At 40.5% G+C, this 23,240-nt stretch overlaps 1 long non-coding RNA gene across 1 annotated transcript in view; it reads right to left on the reverse strand.

Annotated features, from left to right (window-relative positions):
- LOC106781623 (uncharacterized) overlaps positions 1-23,240 on the reverse strand; it is a 52,730-nt gene that overhangs the window by 28,371 nt on the left and 1,119 nt on the right. The window contains exons 2-3 of the long non-coding RNA XR_002799859.2: positions 20,567-20,665; positions 6,027-6,089 (exon numbers count right to left, since the gene is read on the reverse strand). This is a non-coding gene — a long non-coding RNA (uncharacterized lncRNA). The remainder of the gene's footprint in view (positions 1-6,026; positions 6,090-20,566; positions 20,666-23,240) is intronic.

Consider the following 23,240-nt stretch of genomic DNA (forward strand, 5'->3'; position numbering starts at 1 on the left):
ACACTCTGTGATGTTTGCACAGTGATAAAATCACCTAATGATGCATTTCTCAGAATGTATCCTCATTGTTAAGCAACACATGACTGTATAGGTATATGTGTGTATGTATGCAAAATATGTATATGTGTATGTGTATATATTTGTATTTCAAAATATTGGAAAAGGGAAGTTATGCGGGTTATGCCTACTTCCTTTTTCATTATTTCTAGTTGAAATACAGGAAGTCCTTCACCAGGAATAGCCAGCAAATTTGTTTATGCGTAAGACCTACCAGCCCATGAGGACCTAGACCTACTCTCTCTTTCTTCTTGCTAGTGGAGTCTTCCTCCCTGCCATCCTCCCCTTTCCCTTGTTCCCGTGCTCCCACTCCTGCCAAGATCCTCCCCCACCTCCTCATTCCCACCACTCCACATTCCATGTCCCACTTTTGACTTCAGCCCACAGCTACCGAGTTGTGAAACCTATGATGGGGGACAAGCTGTCAAGGGAAGCCCAGGGAGATGAGGGCAAGGAAAACTTCTCTGAATCCTCCTTTTTTTCTTTAACGACATGCCAATGCAAACCATGAGAGAGAAAAGGGAAGAGAAATAGCCCCACTTCTGCTCCTCCTCCCTGCCCAGCCCCCACCACCTTTGCCTCAGAGCTGACTCTGGGAAGAGACAGAAATGGAGGAGAGATGAGAGAAGGAGGCACAGGACCAGATGTGCACTCTCCCCTCTGCCTTAGCACGATGTAAAGCCCTTGGAAAAAGAGAGGAGAAACCCTAGTTAACTGAGATTAAGGTCTTGCCATCTTCTAGAACAAAGCCTCGAAGTACAAATCTACCTCAGTTACTTTTCTTGCACACCTGAGTTTGTGGCCTGTGAGTCGTATCTGGTGCACTGGGAAGAGAAGGACGCTTTCTCAACATCAGAAATAGCTACTCTAAACCAACAGCCAACAAAGTAACTTACAGAAAGACTCTCGAGAGATTCTCATTAAAGTTAAAGATCAAAACAAGAAAATATACTACCATCATTCTTCTGTCGAATTCAATTAAAAAGGAAAGAAATTGAAAGTAAAAATAAACACTTTACTACAAAATCATCATTATTTGTAGACCGTATGAGAATCAACTCGAAAACTCTTAAATTATTATTTTTTTTAGATTTTATCAAGTAATCAGGTAGAAGATAAATATATACTTTCAAAGTCTTCCCTATATGCATCAAATACCAAAAAGGTGTAATGGGAGAAAGCCAAGTCTATACAAAAACAATATAAACCGTAAAATATCTAGGATTAAACCTAACCAAAAAGAGTGTGATTGACATGAAGAAAATGGAATTTTACAGAGAAATATAAAAGATTTTCATAAAAGGAGAGACACGCTACATATAAGAATGGAAACACCAACTACTACTAATGGTAATACAAGGTGTCATTTACTGAGAGGTGGAGAATAAGAGAAGTTGGTAATATTTAGTTATTTTGATTAATGACTACCTACTATATACCAAGGATTATTCAAGGTGTTTCACATCCTATTTTCATTTTATTTCATCCTTCCAACTAGCCTATCAAGTACTACTATACCCATTTTACAGGTAATGTTAAGATGTCTAGGTTTCACCCCAAATGCATATAGCTTTAACAAAACACCTGTATAAATTCCATGGAATTTTTTAACATGATAAAATTATTCTAAAGTTCTTCTGAAAGAAGGTGTGATGGGAAAGTAAAAATTTTAAAGAGTAATGCCCCAGAAGAATTAACAGAGAAATCAGAAAAGAAACAGATCCTAGTACACACAAATTTTTAACATTTGTTCAAGGAAGCATCACAAACCAATGGAAAAACATCATTGATTATATTTTAAGTTATGTTGAGAAAATTTACTATTTTGGGGGCAAAAAATGATCCCTTGCTTCATATCGCACATCAAACTAAGTCCCAGAAGTTTTAATGAATCACTTTAAAAACATACACACACATCAACATCACAAACTGGAAGAAACCATACAAGGATAAACCGAGCCTAAAAGCAAAAAAATTACAATGAAAAAGTTCAACATATTTAACTATATAATAAAAACTTCTATAGTTTATGAAGAAAATGTAAAGGTAAACACACTGGGTGAAATATTGGCAATGTATATGGCAAAGGGTTGATATACTAGTATGTAAATAAGTTCCACCAAACCAATTTTTAAAAAGACAAAAATATCAATAGAAATATGGACAAGGAATAAGAACAGGCAACTGACAGAAGGACTGTTCAGATTTTCTATTTCTGCTAATGTCAGAAATAGATGTAAGTTTTGGTAAATTGTGTTTTACTAGAAATTAGATTATTTCATTTATTTTTTCACTGAAATAAATTTTTATAATATTCTCATATATATATTTTAGTGTCTATAGGATCTAAAGGGACGTCCCATTTTTAACTCCTGATATTGGTAATTTGTAGCTTCTCTCTATTTTCTTGGTCAATCTTTCCAGCACAGAACCAGTTTTCGTTTATGTTGATCCCTTCTGCTATATGTTTATTCTATTTCATTAATTTCTGCCTTTAATTTTACTATATCTTTCTTTTTTCTGAGTTTGGTTTTAGTTTGCTGTTCTTCCAACTTCTTAAAATGGATAGATCATGGACTTTCCCTTTTTCTTTTTTCCTAACACATGCATTAGGGGTTATGAACTTCCTTCTAAGCAAGGCTGCATCCCTAAATTTATAAAGTAATTACAGGAATTTGCCTATTCTTGAAACTAAAATCAGTTAACCAGGTGAATTAATTTTTCAATAGCAATGATAATGGAAAGACAGTGGCAAAGGAGATGGAACTTTTGGTTAAAGATAAAATTGGTTAGAGTAGAGACTGACCATAAATGAGCAATGAATTCAGGAAACTAAAACAACAAGATAATGCGATCATGAAAAAAATTTTCCTAAATGTGAATCAGAGTTTGTCTTTATTTCTCCAGTAGTCTGACTACAGATGTTCCATCCTCTTTTAATGGGATCAATGTTCACTTCTCCCAAAGCATTGATATTACCATACACTGTCCCTGAGTGGCGGCCGGGACTGGGAGAAGAACGGGTGGTAAAACCATTGACCAGAGTTCAGCAGATGAGTCATTCCTACTGATATACTGCAAAATTTTCCTGGAATTGATACAGTACAGAGGAAGAGAGAAAAAAGCCCACAATAACTGAAAGAGATTCAATCAGTAAATCTGTCTGCTGGTTGGAACAGAGCCCTATCAGGCCACACGCACCCACACGCACGCGCACGCATACGTGCACATATGCGCGTCAAAAAGTTTTCAGAAAAGGAGAAATAGTAAACCGGAACTATTGTCTCCCAGAGTCCTGTCTAGTTTCTCACGTTGTCTGAGTGGAGTATCCCAAGGCTCAGCGCTGACTCCCCTGTCCTTCTTGATTTACATCCTCCCCTTGAGAAGCCCTGGCTTTCAACACGGTCTCCCAAACTCCAGAGTGAGTGCAGAAGTGCGTATAACAGACGTCTCCAATTTAGAACGTCCAAAACTGGACGCCTCATCTCCTCTAAACTCTGCTCTCCATGCAGCCTTTTTCATCTCGGTTCATGGAAATGCCTTTTTCTTTTTCTTATAATTTTAGGCTCACAGAGAAATTGCAAAAATAGTGCAGAGTTCCTGTGAACCCTTCACCCAGCTTTCCTCTCAGAAGAATGTCTTACACAACCATAGTACAATTATAAAAACCAGGCAATTGTCATTAGTACAATACTATTAACTAAATACAGACCTTATTCAGATTTTACCAGTTTTTACATGCATTCTTTTTGTTCTTTGCTACATAGTTCTATGAAATGTTATGACGCAGTTAGATTTTTGTAAACAGCAGTAGATGCAATCAGTAGACAGAGCTCCCTCTTGCTGCCAGTCTACAGTCACATTCTCCTCCCTCTGGCTGTAACCCCAGGCCAACACTGTATGTTCCCCATCACTATAATTTCGTCATATCAAAAATGTTGTATAAATGGAATCATATGCATGTAACCTTTTGAGATTGGCTTTTTTTACTGAGCATAATACCCTCAACATCCATCCAAACTGTTTCATGTACTCTTTTTTTTCTTTCTTTCTTCCTGAGTAGTATTCACTTATATGGAAATACTGCCATTTCTCCATTGAAGGATATTTGGATTGTTTCCAGCTTTTGCCTGTTACAACTAAAACCACTCTGGATGTTTGTGTACAAGCTTTTGTTGAATATAAGTTTTCATTTCTCTAGGATAAATACCCAGGAGTGGGATTGCTAGATTACATGGAAAGTGGGTATTTAACTTCATAAGAAACTGCCGAACTGCTTTCTAGAGTAGCCATGCCATTGTATATTCCCACCAAAGATGTCTGAGACCCAGTTGCTCCACATCCTCGTCAGCACTTGCTATTGCCTGTATTTTTATTTTAGACATTCTAATAGGTAAGCTGTAATATCTCATAGTGGCTTTAATGTGAATTTCCCTAATGGCTAGTGATGTCAAGCATCTTTTCATGTGCTTATTTGCCATGCTTTGTTGAAGGATCTGTTCAAATTTTTTTTCTCATTTTCAAATTGGATTGTTTGTTTCTTGCTGTTGAGTTTGAAGAGATTTTTTTTTAACATATTCTGGATACAAATCCTTGGTGGGACATATGATTTGCAAATCATTTTTCCCATACTGTGACTTTATTTTCATTCTCTTAATGGTGTCTTTCACAGAGCAAATATTTTTAATTTTGATGAAGTCTAATGTATCGATTTTTTTCTTTTATGGATCATGCTTTTGGCGTCATGTTTAACAACTCTTTGCGTCCTCATGGGTCACGAAGATTTTCTTCTGTGTTTTCTTCTAAAAGTTTTATAATTGTACACTTAGACCTATGGTAAATTTTGAGCTGATGTTTGTACAGGAGATACACTACCTTTTCAGTTACTCAGGCCGAACATGCTGACGTGACCTTCGACTTCTCTCTTTCTCTTACACCCCACATCAAAACCACAGGCACTTCTGCTGCTTCCCCCTTCTCCCCAGTTCCACATCTGCCACCCCAGCCCAACCCACTGTGATCTCTCATCTGGATCTACTACATGTGCCTCTGTCTTCTTTCCTTGTCCTGCACAGTCTGTCTCAACACAGCAACAGAAACAACCTTTGTGAAGCATAAGAGAGATCAGGCCATCTTCTGCCAAAAACGCTCCAGGAGCTCCCGTTTCTCTGTAGGATCTGCTCCCTCCCTCCCTCCTCTGACCGCATATCCTAGGGCTTTGCCAGGCAATCCTTCCACCCCCTCCTCCCTGGCTTCCTTGTGCTTTTTGGACCAGCCCAGGCATACTCCCACTTCAAAGTCATTATACGGCTGTCCCCCTGACTGTAATGCCCCTCCACCAGATAGCCACATGGCTAACTCCCTCCCCTCCTCAAAGACTTTAGTCGAATACCACTTTGCAATGAGGCCTCCCCAACCTCTACAATTTGAACCTGCTGCTTGTCACCTACCAGCACTCCCATCACCCTTACCTTGTTCTACTTTTTATTTTTCCATAGCACTTATCATCTCCTAATGCGTCTCCTAGTTTACCTATGTATTATATCTATTGTCTTACCGTCTATCACCGCCCCTGCTAGAAAATAACCTCTGTGAAGGCAGAGCTCCTAGTTTTGTTCACTGACGCATCCCATGACCTCAGAAGTGCCTGTCAATAATAGGGACTCAAGAAGGCTCTTTTTGAATGATAGCATTTCTTAAATCAGTGATTCTCAAAGTATGGTATGCCAACCCTTGGGGATTCCTCAGTTCTTTCAAGAGATCCACAAGTTCAAAACTATTTTCATAATAATACTAAGATGGTATTTATCTTTTCCACTGTATTGACATTTGCACTGATGGTGCAAAAGCAATGTGGATAATACTACTGGCACCTTAGTGCCGATCACTCATAGCCTGATCCCCTGGCCCTGGAAGTAAAGTTGTACAGAGGAATTCAAATTAGAAAATACATACGTGTATTTACTCACTTGCCAACTTTCACAAACTCCTGGTGGCCAGGAGACAAAACTATCCAGGAGTGATCTTCTCTTCTGCAAGTAAACATAGATATTAGCCATCCTTTTCTCTCATGGGTGTGGTAATGCAAGAGCCATTGAAAACTTCTGCTATGATTTCACACATATTCTGGCTTCAAAAACACCTTCTTAAGTGATATTAAGTCAGTTTTTATTGTGTTTAAGGAGACTTTTAATCATCAAGCTAAGTATCTCAAATATTATTTTGATGCATTTTCATCTTCAATTTCTTGTCAGTTCTAAGCATGCGTTTTAGTCAGAACTCTTTCTATTGCAGGTGCTAGAAACCTAACTTTAAACTAAACCAGACTTAAAAAAAAAAAAAAAAAGAATTATTAGCTCACAGAAAAGCTGGCTCAGAAGGCCCTGGTGTTGGGCTCAAGCACAGGCAGATCCAGGGACTAACGCCCCCAGGACTTGTGTCTCCACTGCTTGCCTCTGCCTGGCTGCATTCTGCATGCAGTCGCTCTCCACCTAAGCGAGTCAAGACAGCAAGCACTGCCATGCCCCGTCTCGTATCTCATATTATCCCAGATTAGCAAATGAGGCCGAAAGACAACTTCATTCTCCCAGCATCCATGTTTCTCTCGCGCGCTCGCTCTCTGTCTCTCTCTCTCTGATTCTCTGTCTCTCTGTCTCTGTCTCTCTCTCTCTCTCTCTCTCACACACACACACACACACACACAGCTTGGTCATGATTGAATCATGTTTCCACCTCAGTGAGCCCAACTAAATGGTGTACCAAGATTGGTCCAGACCTGGTCACACACTGTCTCAGGGTTCTCCAGAGAAACAGAACCAACAGGATATACAACATATATATATATATAGTATATAATATCTATCTCCATACTGTATATCTTCATATAATACATATATCCACATAATATATATATATGTCCAAATTATATAGAGAGATATATTATGAGGAATTGGCTCACATGATTGTGGAGGCTAAGTCCTGCGACCTGCCATCTGCAAGCTGGAGACCCAGAAAAGCCAGTGGTGCCAGTCCAGTCCGAGTCCACAGGCCCGAGAACCAGGGAGCTGATAGTGTAGGTCCCAGGCCCAGGGTAGGAGAAGACCAACGTCTGGGCTCAAGAAGACAGGTAGGAAAGGAACAAATCCTTCTTTCCTCCACTTTTTGTTCTATTCAGGCCCTCAGTGGATTGGATGATGCCCACTCACTCAGGGAGGGCAAGCTACTTCACGGAATCCATGGATTCCAATGTTAATCTTATCCAGAAACACCCTCACAGACACACCCAGAAACAATGTTTCATTTGGGCACCCTGTGGCCCAGTCAAGTTGACACATAAAATTAACCATCACATACGCCAACACTGGAAGGGATGTGTATATGTGTGAGACCCCATTACACACACCCCCAAGGGCAAATGGAGTTGCAAAATGATGGATCCACAAGAAAAAGATGGTGGTCAACAAAAAAGAGCTTCCCACTACAACATAAGACAGAATCCCTGTTTATTTGTACTCGCTGCTCCCACAGCTGAGCATCTTACAGAGACAGTATATAGTTTCTATATAGGCAGTGCTTGACTTTAAATATTTTTCAGAATCATAGCTCTATAATTTAAGAACTCTCTGATTTGAGGGAGTGGAGTAAACTGACACTAGAAAATGAATCACCTCCTGGCTCATCCCACCCCATCTAACTACTCCAGAGAAGAGAAATTATAATTGGTAGTGGGCAAATTATTTAAAAAAGTGGAGACAGGGTGGAGTTAGACAATTCACTGGATAACTTAATTGGGAAATAAACCAGAAAAGGCTATATCTGATAGGTAAAATGCGGACCTGCTTAATAGTGATTGAGTTTTTCCTCCAGAAACACCAATGTCTCTAGATACTAGTATTGTGAAAGGAAACTCATTAACAGTCTCTTAATTTTGTGGAAGAATTTCCACGTACAACAGAATGGGAGGATATGAAATGGAGAATCTCACGCATGCACCCTCAGAAAAACAGAACGTAAGAACTGAGAGACTGATTTTCCGTAAATGCCCGATTTACAAAAGACCAAAATTTATCGCGTGACCAGTGAACCTCCACCAAGAGTCTCTCCACCCTCAAGCCAATAAATTTACGGCTTGGACTCTGGCTGGACTCACGCATCATTGCATCCTCGCCTGTAAATACAGCCTTTCCCAAACCCGCAGTGGACTTTCCTCGAGCTTGCTACAGTTTGCCTTTCCCAAATGGCCATTCCTCTGCTATTCCCGAATATACGTCGAGCTTGCTACAGTTTACCTCTTTATTTGGGTTAATAATTTGTTCTTAGAACGCAAGTCTACAAATCACAGGGCTGTGAGTGGGGGCCGCTCCCTGTCAAGGTCTCTGGCTACAGTGGACACTGTTGGTGCCACCGCACACCTCCCCTCCCCGTGGCCACTTCAGAGCATGCAGCCTGCTAAATTAATTAGACAAGGAGGCCGTTAGATGAGGGGGCTTTAATGGGAGTGGGCCTACCTAAGCGAGTCAAACTCTAAGCCTGTAAATGCCTCAAGGTTATGAAATGGAAACCCAAGGACAACCAATCGCAAACAATAGGCTTTAAGCTCTAGCCAATCAATCATTTCCTTACTCGCTTCCGCCTTTCTCTCTGGGTCTCTCCCCAGCTCCTGACTGTGGTGGTGGGTTTCTAACACTTTCAGTTTGGCGCTGCCTGATTCGCATGGATTTTTGCTCAAATGAACTCTTAAAATTTTTAATAAGCCTCAGTTTACCTTTTAACATGACTGACTTCCACTTTACCAGGACCTCACTTCTTTACCTTCTTTGCCTTCTTTGGCCACCTGAGCACACCGTGCCTCCCACGCAGGAGGCTGAAGTGCGGGAACTCTGCCCCTCCAACCTCCCTGATGTCCGGGAGTTGGTGCTGGTGACTGCGGGGCGTCTGCTAGGCTGCCTGGCAGAGAGCACAGTGGACCAAACCAGCTGCCCACAGGGGTAGCTGGCTTGATAACACACGCTCTCTTGGCTGTCTTCACTTCCTTCTCTCAAGCCCCACCGCCAGTGGATGTTTCCTTCAGCTGCCAAATAAACTACTCTTACTTGAATCTTTGTCTCACGATCTGCTTCTAAAACAAGAGACAAACAGAAAAGGATTAAAAAACCCACATCTTGGGGCCAGCCCAGTGGCATAGTGGTTAAGTTTGCGCACTCCGCTTTGGCCACCTGGGGTTCACAGGCTCAGATCCCAGATGTGGACCTACGCACTGCTCATCAAGCCATGCTGTGGGGGTGACCCACATACAAAACAGAGGAAGATTGCCACAGATGTTAGCTCAGCAACAAGCTTCCTTAAGCTTCTTTAAGCAAAAAGAGGAAGTTTGACAACAGATTGTAGCTTAGGACCAATCTTCCTCACCAAAAAAAAGCCACATCTCTAGTGGGCCAGCCATGCTTTTCCTACGCTTTGAAGTACACAGATCTTTTTTCCCAGCTTTCTTGAGGTATAACTGACAAACACAACTGTACATATTTAAGGCACACAACATGATGATTTAATATGTGTTTACATTGTGAAATGATTACCACAGTCAAGTTAGTTAACACATCCATCACCTCACATGGTTACCATTTGTGTGTGTGTGGTGAGAACACTTAAGATCCACTCTCTTAGCAAATTTCAAGTATATAATCCAGTATTATTAATTATAGTCACCACACTGCACATTACATCCCCAGAATTGAGTCACCTTATGACTGCAAGTTTGCAGAGTATGTAGATCTTAGACCAATAAGGTGCTACGTCTCCAGCAGTCACTGCTTTGCTAACTTTAATAAACTGGAAGACTTATGGCACAAAAATGAAAGAAAAAGCCCCATGAATATATACACTTGACACCCACAGAAAGCATTTAGAGTCACCCTTGGGCCCCCCTCCAAAACCAAAATGTAAAAGAATATAAAATGAATTTAGAGAGGGAGTAACCAAGGTCACCTGGTTCCTTGCATCAACCCTCAGTCTTCCTGAGCATAAATGAATAGTAGAAGCAAATGAGTGTGTAGAGAATGGAATGGGAGGAGCAGGGATGCCCCACCATTTAGTATACAGCTCCCTCATGTGGCATACAACCCCATGGTGACTGCTATGCTGCCTCATTTTCTGGTCACCTCCTTTGTGTGTCTGCACTTGAACAAACCTCAAGGGCAACACCCCTTGGTGAACTGACATGCATAATTATCACATATAGAACACATAGATTACACTCTATATGTTCTGCTTAAGATGGGAGGAAATCAAGCAATACATTTGGAAAGAATATTACTTAATTGCTTAAAAGAAAAAAGGCAGCTCTTGAAGGCGTAAGTTTTAGGTGTTCAGAAAACTTACTCTAACAGATCCTTCCCCCCAAAGTCATATCAGCTGTTTATATTGTGTTCTGAGATCCCTCCCCTCCATTTCTTAATTAAATATTTTAAAGGCAGGCATAAAGCACTTGTGTGTCACATGTAATAAGTATTCATTTAAGTGATGTTGGGCAAGTACTCTACCAAATGAGCAATTTAAAAACAGAAGGTATTTTACTCACAATTGCTTATAGATATTCAGTATAAATATAAATACACAAACAAAAGCCTACAAATATTGCACTCCTGTTGCAAATAACCACAGACTTTAAAATATCAATTTGCTTTAATAGTCCAAGCAGCTCATGAAAATTCATTGTCAAGGAAGGACCAAAACGAGTCAAGAGAACAGTGTGTTCTTTGTCTTTTCCTTCAATTATCTTTACGTAATTCCTATTTCTGTGATGAGACATTTGGGAATATTGATTGCTTTCTTAAAAATCTACTGATTGCCGCAGTACATGCCAGAATTTCAGGTGGTTATTTAAAAAGTATGTAGGAAAGAGGAGTTCCAGTAAATTAATTATAAATCTTAACTTGCGAATTGAATTATTTACTATGGAATAAATAATTTTTACTTTTTTGGGAACTTAGTCTCTAAAGCAATAACACTCCAAAGATGCTTCACACTTAAAGAAGAGGACATTTGGTCCAGGCATCAATAGCTGTCATTCCATGGATCCAGGATGATGCTTCTCTCTGGGCCCACCTTCGGGTGTACTGGCATAGTGGTTACAACAGTCTGCATTTGCGTCATCATAACATTTAAATTTATACCATTGGCCTCCCCACAGTGTACAATGTCCCTTTTGGGAGTCTCTGCTGTGTTTGCATTAGAAGATCATCAATGTAAGGATTGGTTGCCCAAGAATATCAGTACATAGACCCCCAAAAACCAGAGATGGGAGGGAGTGTAGGGCAAGCTTACTTAATTACAAGGATGGAGTGTTGTGGCCTCTGAATTTCTGCATTATTCCTCCTTGTCAGGGCCCCATTCTTCACTTCTGATGCCTTTCTTCCTGTGGTTGTGGATTATTCCATCTGGTTTATATATGTTCTGGTTGGATTTACCAGTGTTTAGGATCAAGGGACTATTGCTATGATGGCTCCAACGCAGAGTAAAGAGCCAAAGGGTTAGTTTTGCCTCAACCTCCCAGCAAAAGACTAAATGTTTCCCTGTTTGACTGATAGTTATGGTGACTTCCCTTGGCCCTATGAATAGAGACACGAAATCCTAGATAAAATATTAGCAAATCAAGTCCAACAATATGCAAAAACAGATAATACATATCAGCAACTACAGTCTTAGGTATTTACCCAAGAGAATGGAAACATATGCCCATAAAAAGACTTGTCTATGGACATTAACAACAGCCAAAACTGGAAACAGCCCCAATGTCTATCCACAGGTGAATAAACAAATTGTTGTATATGTATACAATAGAATAGCACTCAGTAATCAAAAGGGACAAATTACCGAGAAACACGATAATGTGAGTGAATTTCACCAACATTACACTGGGTGAAAGTGGCCAGGGTGAAAGAGTGCATACTATATGATTCCATTTATATGAAATCCTAGAATAAGTTAAAACTTATCTACAGTGATTCAAAAAAATCAGACCAGTGTTTCATGGAGGTCAGGGGAGGAGTGTTAAGTCCACTGGGGCTGCTACAACAGAAATATCATTTAGACTGGGTGACTTAAACAGCATTTATTTCTCATAGTGAAACCGAGAACAAAGAAGTTAAAAAAATTCTCCCTGGGCTAGAAGAAGAGAACAAAACCTTTGAGACGAGCTTTGCTAACAGCAGCTCTGCATACTCAGTATAATCAACTGTCGTTCAAAGCTAACCAGGTCCTTCCGTCCCTCCTTAGTATGAGTGAGCTGTCCTTCCAGGGAATCCAAGGTCCAGACAGCAAGATTCAGCCTCACAAGGCCAAACGCAGACTGAAGAGGAAAACTAACCAGAAAAGTCCAGACAGTCAAGGGAAAAGATATTCAGTCTTCAAGACCAAACGCAGGCTGGTGGAAGGCCCCAACCTGCACGGCCATATGCTCCCCTCCCCTACATAAAACCCCAGATAAAAACCCCTACCTTTTTCCCTTTGAGGCAGTGGATCTGAGTTTTAACTCCCATCTCCTCATCTGGTCGCCTTTTGATAATAAACCTCTTTCCTTGCTACAATCCTAGTGTCCCAGTTATTAGCCGTCCTGTGCAGCAGGTGAATGAATCTGTGCTTGTGATCAGTAACAATTGTTCTGGAGGCTGGGAAGTCTGAGATCAAGGAGCTGGTAGAGTCAGCATCTGGTGAGAGCCTGCCTCCTGGTTCATAGACCACTGTCTTCTTGCTGTGTCTCGGACGGTGGAGGGGGGCTACCTAGCTCTCTGGCATCATTTTATAAGGGCACTAATGCCATTCCTAAGGACTCCATCCTTATGACCTCATCACCTCTCAAAGACCCCACCTCCTAATACACATTGGGGGTCAGGATTTCAACATATGAATGGGGCAGGGGGGACAAACATTTAGTCCATTGCTGGGAGATTGACTGCAAAGCAGCACAAGTGAACTTTGGAAAGATGGCAATCTTCTGTATCTTGATTTTAATTGCAATTACATAGATGTATATATTTGTTGTCATCAACCCATATAGTTGAAATACGTGAATTTTGTTATAAATTATACACTAAAAAGTTGATTTAAAGAAAGAATATTATTGAAAAGTGATGAATAAACAATATCTTTTTTACTAAATTTTTTTTTAACTTCAATTTCAATGATTCCATTCTCTGACCACCACCCCGTTCCTCCCCACTCACTTCATATATTACCAGTGCTACAGTTCTTTGACCCAAGTGGGCCCTCCAACTTTTCACTCTCCTCACACACTTCACTTTCTCCTTTTCTCCCCTAAGATTCCATGGTCCATCTTTAGAATCACTCCCTTAATCCCTCACCATTCTTGCCTTGCGGTTCAATTGGCAACACAGTATCTCAGACGAAATTGCTCTGCCTACTCCACACCAGCACCTAATCAGCTGAAGGTGTTTGGAGAATATGACACAGCTAGGACCACTGGACTCATGTTAAATTCATGACCACAAACTCCAGGTGGCCCCTAGTGCTACCAACATTGCTCTAGTCAATCCTCTGCCCTACTCCTCTCAACAACTCCTTCTTATCTTCTCACGGATAGTCCCATGCCAAGGGTTCCCCATAATAAAGAGAGATTCTGTAACTAGAAGGGAAATGGGGTACTGGTCAGACAAAACAATAGTCTTCTCTTCTGCTTTTCTAAAAGATTAGTACTTTGCCAAATTTCTCTTTGATATCAAATTTAAGTGTTTCCTAGTAAAAACACTAAAATTCCTAGTTTTGAACATTAAAATTGTCTTCCTTATTTACAGAAAGCATGCTACTTATAGATGTAAATATTAAAATGACTTTACATTTACTCAGTTGTGGTTGCTTTATCTCATTTATTGGATTTTTAATCAGTTCCAGATTACAATTATTATATTGTATTCTTTCTTTCTTCCTTTCTTGTTTTCATATGAAAATTTACCCAGATTTATAACACAATAAAGTTTTTACAAGTTATCTCAAAATTGATGTCTAGAAAAAAGTGTATGTCCTCTTATTCCTTGTTTCTGTCAGGGTTTTACATAGCAAACAACAAAATCTACCTTTGCTGGCTTAAGTGGAAAAAGAATTAATTAAAAGTTAGCAGGTAGCTCACAGAAGCTCTGAGAGGGCTTGAGAACTAGGCTTGGATGCCAAGCAGTCAGGAACAATGTCCAATTACTCTGCAGGAGACGCGACAGCTCAAACAGTGCAGCTCACGCTGTTGATGCTCAGGAGCGAATGCCAGAAATTCTGGCACTGATGCCCCTAAACAGCCCAACACTACTGTTGTCATGCTTGCCAAATGACAAATTCTGCATGCCTCCTTTCTCCCATTGCGTGCTTCTGAATCAGTCACATGCAAGTGCATCTGATTGGTGGAAGCCAGGCCATACAGCTGCACCCTTGCTGCCAGGGAACCTGAGAAAGCCAGTTTTCTGTTTCAAGCTGGGGAAGTGGAACTCGTAAGACAGGACATTTTCCAAACATCAGACGAGTGTTCAAAGGGTGCTGGAAATCAGAAATGTCCACAATGACAAATGTCCACAATAAGCCCTAAAGAAAAGATTTCTGCTAGTGAGTGCCTCCTCTGTCTTACAGTTCCGGACAAATACTCAGAAAACCCACTAAACTGTGGCAGTGATGATATCCACCAAGTACTGCAGAGTGTGCAGCTTCAAGGGGGAATATGGTACTGATACCAGAAGAATGCAACTGTCCCTTATTTCACCATATCCCAAATTCAGAGGGACTTCAGCTACAATCCCCACTTTAAGACAATAATGGTATTTATATGCATGGAAAGCATTTTGCACAAATCATTCACCTGCACCAAAATTCAGTCATTTTATAACTCCAAAAATACTGTTTCTTGAGAATCAGATTAATGTCTTAATTTTTGATAGATATAGTCTGACCATTTGAATTCCAAAGAATAATTGTGCCTTTTGCAGCAACTCTCATATTCTTCCTTTCAATATGGTCACTTCTATTCCCTTATATAAATGCAAAGATTTGCTCCTGTCTGCCAGAATACATATTTATTTCTCTCTGTGCATCTGTTGGCAGTGCAAATAAGAAAGCTTCTTTTTTTCACTTTTCCCTGTCAGCAGCAGGCATGTAAATCACATAAGTCTCTGAACCTCTTATTAAAATGCAGAAAATTGCATTTATTTATCCCTTTTGTGTTAAATTATTTTCAAGCGTTTTCTTTGTAGAATCGCTACGTTGTTTTTCCTCAGACACCTGCCTTGGTGGCCATGCAGGCGTGGGTCACACTGCCACCTGGTGTGGCTGGGACAAACTCCTTCCATTCTGTGGAAGCTACAGGACCCTGCGTTGCTGAGTCAGGCCGCGGGCTGAACTCCATCCTGGGGGACTCGCAGGCCCTCATAAAATGAGGCCTCCGTGAAACGAGGTTCCCATCAACAGCAAACACAAATCAGTTCATAGAGGATGGGGAAAGCTGGAAGTATTCAGCATTTTAAATTCAGCAAATGTTTATTTAGGGCCCAGTGCAGGGAAGGTCTGGGCTGGGTCCCACAGGTGACACACAAATAAGGATGGCACAACCCGTCCCCCAGAGGATCTAGCAAAATACAGCAGAAGACAATGTGAGCTAAGCACAGGAGGTGCACGAGGGGAAAGAGATCACAAGAAATAACATCAAAGCCAAACAAAACAGATTTCTTGGCGGAGTGGGGTTTGGGGTAGGCCTCAAAGGGGATTTGGGATTTTATGGGCAGAGATAGGGTACTGAGGAAGAAGAGGAAACATACATACCGAAAATAATAAAATAATAAACTAAAACCTCTAGTTTAAAAAAAGGACTCATTTTATTTTTACCTTATTATTTTATCACCAGCAAAGTGTACAAGAGAAAATTTAGAGTTTGCACAGTTACCTGTGATTAGAATTTTATTATTAGAAGGGTGAAAGATATTTAATTACCAATACCGACAATTAATTTTTGCTTTCCCTGAAAAGTAATTTTTAAATAATAGTGTTTGATAGCAATACTTCCATTAAGTTTTCTTCAAATTGCTTTTGCCCCCAAAAATCAGAGGACAAAAACCCTCCCACAAAACTTTTCCTTAATTTTATTGACAGGATTATTTATAGTTTAAAATAATTTAGATAAAATATTCATATTATCATATTCATACTATATTAATATATATTATATATTCACTGGCCATAAATGAATTAATAGCCATTCACTTTTAAAGCTTTTTTAAAAAAAGATACTTGGATAATCTATGTGACTGTTGCTTCTTTGAAATTCAGCAAATCAACTTGATCTTCTCATTTATTCTCAAGGTAAAATTAATGCTTTCATACTGTATAGCTCCTGTCAACATCTTCAACTGTATTTTTAATTATTTGAATTATAGTCTAGACAGGGCTATCACGGTATTTTGCCATCTTGAATTTAAATTTTTATTTTACAGAAGAGCGTGTTCTTGGCATATGTTTTTCTTAAAATTCTGGGGTGTTTACATAAATTTTATAAATGTTCGGTGTCACAGAAATAAACCAGTGACTTGAATTTTCATTAGACTAGTCTTCAAATACTCACTCACTCATCTCACGAAAATAATGATTCATGTCAGTTAAATAATAACCAACACAAAATGCTCTTTAAATATAAAATTCTATCAACACATAACTTTTAAAAAGAACTTCTCATTTTTTTCATATTAACAGAAGCTATATATTTTTAAAAGATATGTGATAGAGTATGTAGTATTCACATTATGTATCTTATGTATCTTAATGGATAAAGATTATATTTGAAGAGCACTGGAAAATCTCATTTTTTAATATCATCTCTCTTCTGGTGTGTTTCTAGAATATACAAAGATATATAAATATACAAAGTATATATATAAAGGTATACAAATATACCTTTAATTAATCTGGCTTTATGTGTTTGCTTTTTTCTTATTAATAAAAATTCTAGAGGGCAAATAACATTTTAAAAAATAATTCTTACACTTTAGAGATAACTATATAATACAACATTATAATATGTAATAATGATTAATATTGCATCACAATTTCCCATATTTTATCAAACTAGGTTTTTATTGTGAATGTATTTCTGGTCCCACTGTTTAATTATACAGAATTTTGTAACAACTAATAGCAACATATATGTGAAATGGCCTAGCATATTATTCGATCCACAACAAGTAATCAGGTACTTTTGAGGTTGAGCCCCCCAGAATGTAAGGATCTGCCCTTTCTCTCTGAGGGGGAACTACATCTGTTATTAATATGGCATTTTACTATCTTGTCGGAAGAAGCTCAGCTCAAACTTAAATTGTTTACTCAAGATTCACACGTGTGTGGGTGTGACTGGAGGTACATTATCAGTAGGAACCGAGTTACACTGACATAGCAGGGACGTGTACTCCAGCCAGGCGGGTGCTCTCTACGTCTTTTGACTCATGGAATCCTCACAAGAATGTGTGGAGGTAAAAAATATTATTGGCCCACTTTGCAGTTAAGACAAGTGAGACACACAGAGGTTAAGTCACTCACGCAAGGTCACACAGCCTGTAAAGGGCAGAGTTAGGGTTCAAACCTGGGCAACCTGTCCCTGGGGCCTGTGAGCTTAACCACTACTCTATAATAACAAGGTCTGTTTCTAGAAAGGTCTTTCAAGGAGTGTTAAGGGAGTCCAGGCACAGAAAGACTTGCCAAGGACGAAGGGTCAATGTGAAAAGAGAAGGGGAATTTTGAGTGCGCTCCTATTGCATTCTGGGTGTGACTTGTACCGAGGTTCTGGGAAATGGAGTCCTAAACGAGAACAAATTTAGGTAGCAGAGAATCCATTAGGGTAATGGTAGCTGTTGTACAAATAAATCTCAAATTTTCAGGAATTTATCACAGTAGAAATGTATTGTTTTAATTGTGGTAAACTACACATAACATACAATTTACCATTTTAACCCATCTTTAAATATACAGAACATGTCTTTTTTTGCCTGTAGAATCATCTAAGGTGGGTGTGCTGTTCCTTCCATCCTGTGTTCTGACATTGCCTGAGGTCTCAGAGCTGGCCGAAGGGGAAAGAGAGAAGAGAAAGGAGGCACACCCACTTCCTAAACTCCTTGGCCGGGAAATAAGACACGTCAGGTCGGCTCACATTGTGGTGAACTAGTTCTGTAGTTCCACTGGATGCAAAGGTGGAGTGGGGTCTTGGAAATTCTAAGATGCCCGGCCAGCTACTTCTACATAATACAATTCTGGTAGACAGCCAGCCATCTCTGCCGAAAGCTCCTTCACTAAATTCTCTCCAGTCACTGGCAACGCCAGGAAGAGCAACTTTGGAACCCGGGTAAAAAGCATAAGACAGAAGACGTAAAAGGACCCTTTGCACTTCAGTAGAGAACCTGTTGGTGCCACTGGGAAGTCTTTATCACCTCAGTGCCATCACCAGGGCAGGACCCCGGCAACTTTGCCAACAACACAGGCCAATACATTCAGCAGAGACATCAGCATCTTTCCCTTGGGCTGGTGCCCACAGTGGGGCCTCTAGCTGATGACTGAGAGAGCAGAGCCGAGAATACAGCATCTGTGTGGTACTCAAAACATCAGTGGGACTCAGCGACATCGTTCTCTGAAAAACTAATTAATCCTGCCTCTCACAGCTAGTCCTAGATGGTTTTATCAGAAGGAAATGCTAAGGGAAAGGAAGTTTTGATTTGGCTAGAGGACGCTAGCAGAGAGGTTCAGGGGAGAGTCTTTACAATTAGGAAGAACAGAAGGCTGACGATGAAGGCTAAGAAATGAACTCCCTTTCGCAGCAAAAGGGCCAGGGAGTGTGTGCAAAAAAATGCAACTGTGCGATCCAGGGATTCAAAACTTTCTGAACAAGCTCTCATGCCACTGCAGATGTCAGCCCCTGCATAGCACTGCAGCGCTGCCTCATCTGTAGACCGCGTGCCCATGACACCTGCCACCACCCTGTGTCTCTGCTTATTGACAGTCTTTCTCCCTCTGCTCTGCCTCAGTTAAATGTGTCCAGAATCCCTCTTTTTGGCTCTCAGTGCAGGGAGGGATTCTAAATAGACTGTGCAGTCCAGCTACAGAAGTTCCATTTGGGGCACGCATTGTGAGCCACTTGCCCAAAAATAATCTATCATGTTCTTTGCACACCTTCCTGCTGGAACTCAGATTTACCATCAAGTCATTTTTCTGACTTAGAAAAAACAGAGCACTGTTTCCAGGAGGCCAGTGTTCAGGGTTCACAGGGAGGGGAGACCCCGGAGCCTTGTGCCTCCTCATCTGTGGAGATGAAATTACTACGTCAGCCACTTGTAACCTGGAGAAACAAAGTCCAGCCTTAGAGGATGTGACAAAGGCAGGGACATTTGAAGTGAGGAGTAGATGGGATGAAAAAGAAGGGAAGAAAATCTGTGAGTCTAGCAGTCTAGTAGAAAAATTGCCATGGGTCTGGTTGTAATGAATCAAGCCCTGAGGGAAAATCATGGTGGGCTCTGACCCTGAGATCTCTCCTCACCTCCACCCCTATACTTCTCCTCTGGACTTCAAGGAAAGCAAATACAGTTCTCTCTAGATCTAATTTTTCTTTCATAAAATGAAAGTGATGGACTAAATTATGGTTGCTACCCCAGGACAAGAGTCATCAGTGTTAAAGATTCCTAGGGTGAGGAATGTCCTCCTATAGTCCTAGCTGAACAAATAATAAGGTAAGGAGAGAGAAGGCCTTTGAGATGAGTCAAGGATGACCTTAAAGAGAAAGAGCTTTCAAGTCAGGCCCCTAACCCAGGTCTAGGAAAAATAACATGGGTTTCAACTCTTTCCACCAATAATAATAATCAAGAGATGCTCCCAACAGGTATCTAGAGCCATCTTAGCTTCATGCCTGCATCTTGGAGAAGGTTTAACACCAGATCTTATGAATCCAAACTCTATGTTCACTCTGCCTCTTTTTTAAAAAACTGCAAATACATACATTGCTTCCCAACATCTTTATATATCCATCTATATAGACCTTGAAGTGATTATTAGAGTGATGGCTGAAACAGATTGACCCAAAAATACAGTGACTTAAAGGAAAAAAAGAAACAATTTGTTTTCATATATTACAGAACTGGCAAAGGAGTTCTATTCCATATGATCATTCAGCCCAACACAGTGGGAAGGAGAAGACTTAGAAAAACCATGCCTAAAGTCTTAAATCCCAGTTCAAGGAGCGCTACATTTCGCTACCACCAAAATCCCATTGCCTCACTGAACTGCAAGGTAGACTAGGAAATGTAATCCAACTAGGCAGCCACAGCTTCAAGAGGGAATCAGTTTTGATGACTGATAGATAGATTTCAATTGATAGATAGACAGGTAGATAGACTGATAGACTTAGGTTCAGGTTCAGATTTAGATTTGGTAGTTTCTATTATTTTCTCAACTTTAAAAAGATGAAGCTTAGGCTCATAAAGGATACAAAGCTTACCTAAGTTGTACACCTAGTACATGGTAAATTGGAAGACTCCAGCACAGATCTTCTGAGTTTAGGAAAGCTTTGAACGCCATGCAATACCACGGAAGGTTTCTGAGGAAGAAGTTATGCAATCCAATGTTATTTGAAGAAGATAATTTATCAGCAATGTGAAGAGTGAATTATAGAAAGAAATGAAGACATGCAACTAGAGAAACAGCCCAAATCAAATTCAACAACAGCTTAACCTAAAACAGTAGGATTTGAAGAAGAAGCTGGATATTGGAGCAGAGGTTCAGAATTTAGGGCTGGTGGAAAGGCCTCCTTATTGTCAGACTCCACACTGTAACCACTCTGCTAGCATTTCCTGGAGCCTCTCCTGGTTTTCCTCCCACTCCTCCAGCCCCTCCTTCTCAGTCTCCTTTGTTGGTTCCTCCATCGCTACTCAATCTCTAAACATTAGGGGACCCCAGGGTTCAGTTCTGAACTCTCTTCTCTAGTCAGTTTACTCTCTCTGCCCAGGTTGTCTCATCTAGTTCCTTAGCTTTAAATTGTATCTTCTCAGTTACCTCTTACCACAACAAATCTACATAACAAACCACCCCCAATCTACCCCAATTTATTTAGCTCATGACTCCGCAGGTTGGCTGGGTGTCTCTGCTGTTCTTGATTGGACTTACACACCTGTCTGGGTGTCACCTGGCTACAGACTGATCTAGGATGGCCTCAGCTGGGATGACCAGGCAACTCAAGTCTACTACATATGTCTTTCATCTTCCAACAGCCTAGTCCAGGCATGTTCCCATGGTGATAACAGAGGGCAAGAGCAAGCCAAGCCAATCACACAAGCACCTTTAAAGCCTCTGCCTCTGTCATGTTTGTTAACATCCCATTGGCCACTAACGAGAGGGCATGGCAAAGGACACTGACACAGGGAGGGCTGCAGAATTGGAGCCATTTTTGGAATCCTCCACAATATTTATATACAAAGCCTCCCTGATTATGTATCTGGGCCCTGACCTCTTTTCTGAGCTCCACACATGTATGTCTAATGGCCCAATGGACCATCCACTTGGATGTCTCCAGCATTTCAAACAGCATATTTAAAATCGAACTTTTGATCTTTCCTTTCAAAACCTGCTCCTCTTCCAGAGTTTGCTCTCCTTCTCAGTAAATGATCTGCCGTCCACCCAGTTGCTCCAGCCACACGCCTGAAAGCAGGGAGGCCTTCTTGACACTTCTCTCCTTCATCTCAAGTATAATCCATGAGGTCCTATCAGCTCTCCCTCCAAAATACATCTCAAATCTGTCATCTTCTCTCCTTCTCCCTTGTCACCTCCTTAGTTCAAGTTTGTTTTAGTCTCTCTTCTGAACATCTAAAAATGTCCCACCGAACTTTAAATAAACTCTCAAGCACTTAACATAGTCAGGCTCCCACCTCCATCTGCACCCTCATTCTGTGCCCCTCTGCCCCTCACTGAGATTACTGGCTTTTATCCAGATTCAAGAAGCGCTTTCTTATCTGAAGGCCTTAGGCATTTTATTAGTTTCCTAGGGATGCTGTAACAAATTATCCCAAACTGCATGGCTTAAAACAACAGAAATCTATTTATTCACAGTTCCGGAGGCCAGAAGCCCAAAATCAGGACATCAGTAGGGCCATGCTCTCTTTGAAAGCTCTAGGGGAACATCTTTCCTGGCCTCCTCTAGCTTCCGGTGGTTGCCAGCAATCCTCAGTGTCCCTTAGCTTACAGATGCATCACTGCAATCTCTGTCTCTGTCTTCCCCCCGTATCTCTTTCTGTGTCTCAATTTCCCTCTCCTATAACACCAGTTATTGGATTAAAACACATCCTAATCCAGCATGACCTCATTTTAACCTGATTACGTTTGCAAGAACCCTATCTCCAAATAAGGTCACGTTCACAGGTACTGGGGGTTAGGACTTGAACACAGCTTTTTTGGAGGACACCATCCAACCAATAACAGCCATGCTGTTCCCAACAGAACATACTGAGTGATAAGAACATGGACTCTGGAGCCTAGACTGCCTCAGTTTGAATACTAGTTCTGCTCTTATTAGCTGTATGATCCTAGGCAAGCCACATAACTCTCTGGGTTTCAGTTTTCATATCCATAAAACAAGGATGGAAATGTCATCTACATCAGAGGTAATCTCAGAATTGAATGAATTAATGAGTACAGTGCCCAGAACATAGTAAGCACTATATGTGGGTTTATTAGATAAAGTAAGTTCTTTACCCATTCATCCTTCAGGTCTCAGCTTAAATGTATTTTCTCAGAAAGTCATTTCTTGATTTCCGCTCACTTTAAACATAATTCATAATTATTTACTCATTTGTATTGGATTTTTGTTGTGTGATGTCTGTTTTTTCCCATTAGATTCTAAGTTCCAGGAGGGCAGACTGTGTCTGTTTTGTTCACCACTCTATCCCCAGCAGCAACAAAAGGTTTTGCATATGATGAACGTTAGATAAATATTTGTTGAATGAATGAATAATTATAAAGGGTTCAAGCTGGCAACTTAATCATTATGAGTTTGTGGAGGCTTCATTCTCTTTCCTTCTCTCCATCTCTCTCTCTCTCTCAGAAACTTGGGGAAAGAATCAGTTCTAAATTCCTAAGAACCAGACCAGGTTTGGGCTCTTTCTCTCTGTAGCTTCACAGAA

The sequence above is a fragment of the Equus caballus genome, chromosome 14, assembly GCF_041296265.1.
Source record: "Equus caballus isolate H_3958 breed thoroughbred chromosome 14, TB-T2T, whole genome shotgun sequence".
Lineage (NCBI taxonomy): Eukaryota > Metazoa > Chordata > Mammalia > Perissodactyla > Equidae > Equus > Equus caballus.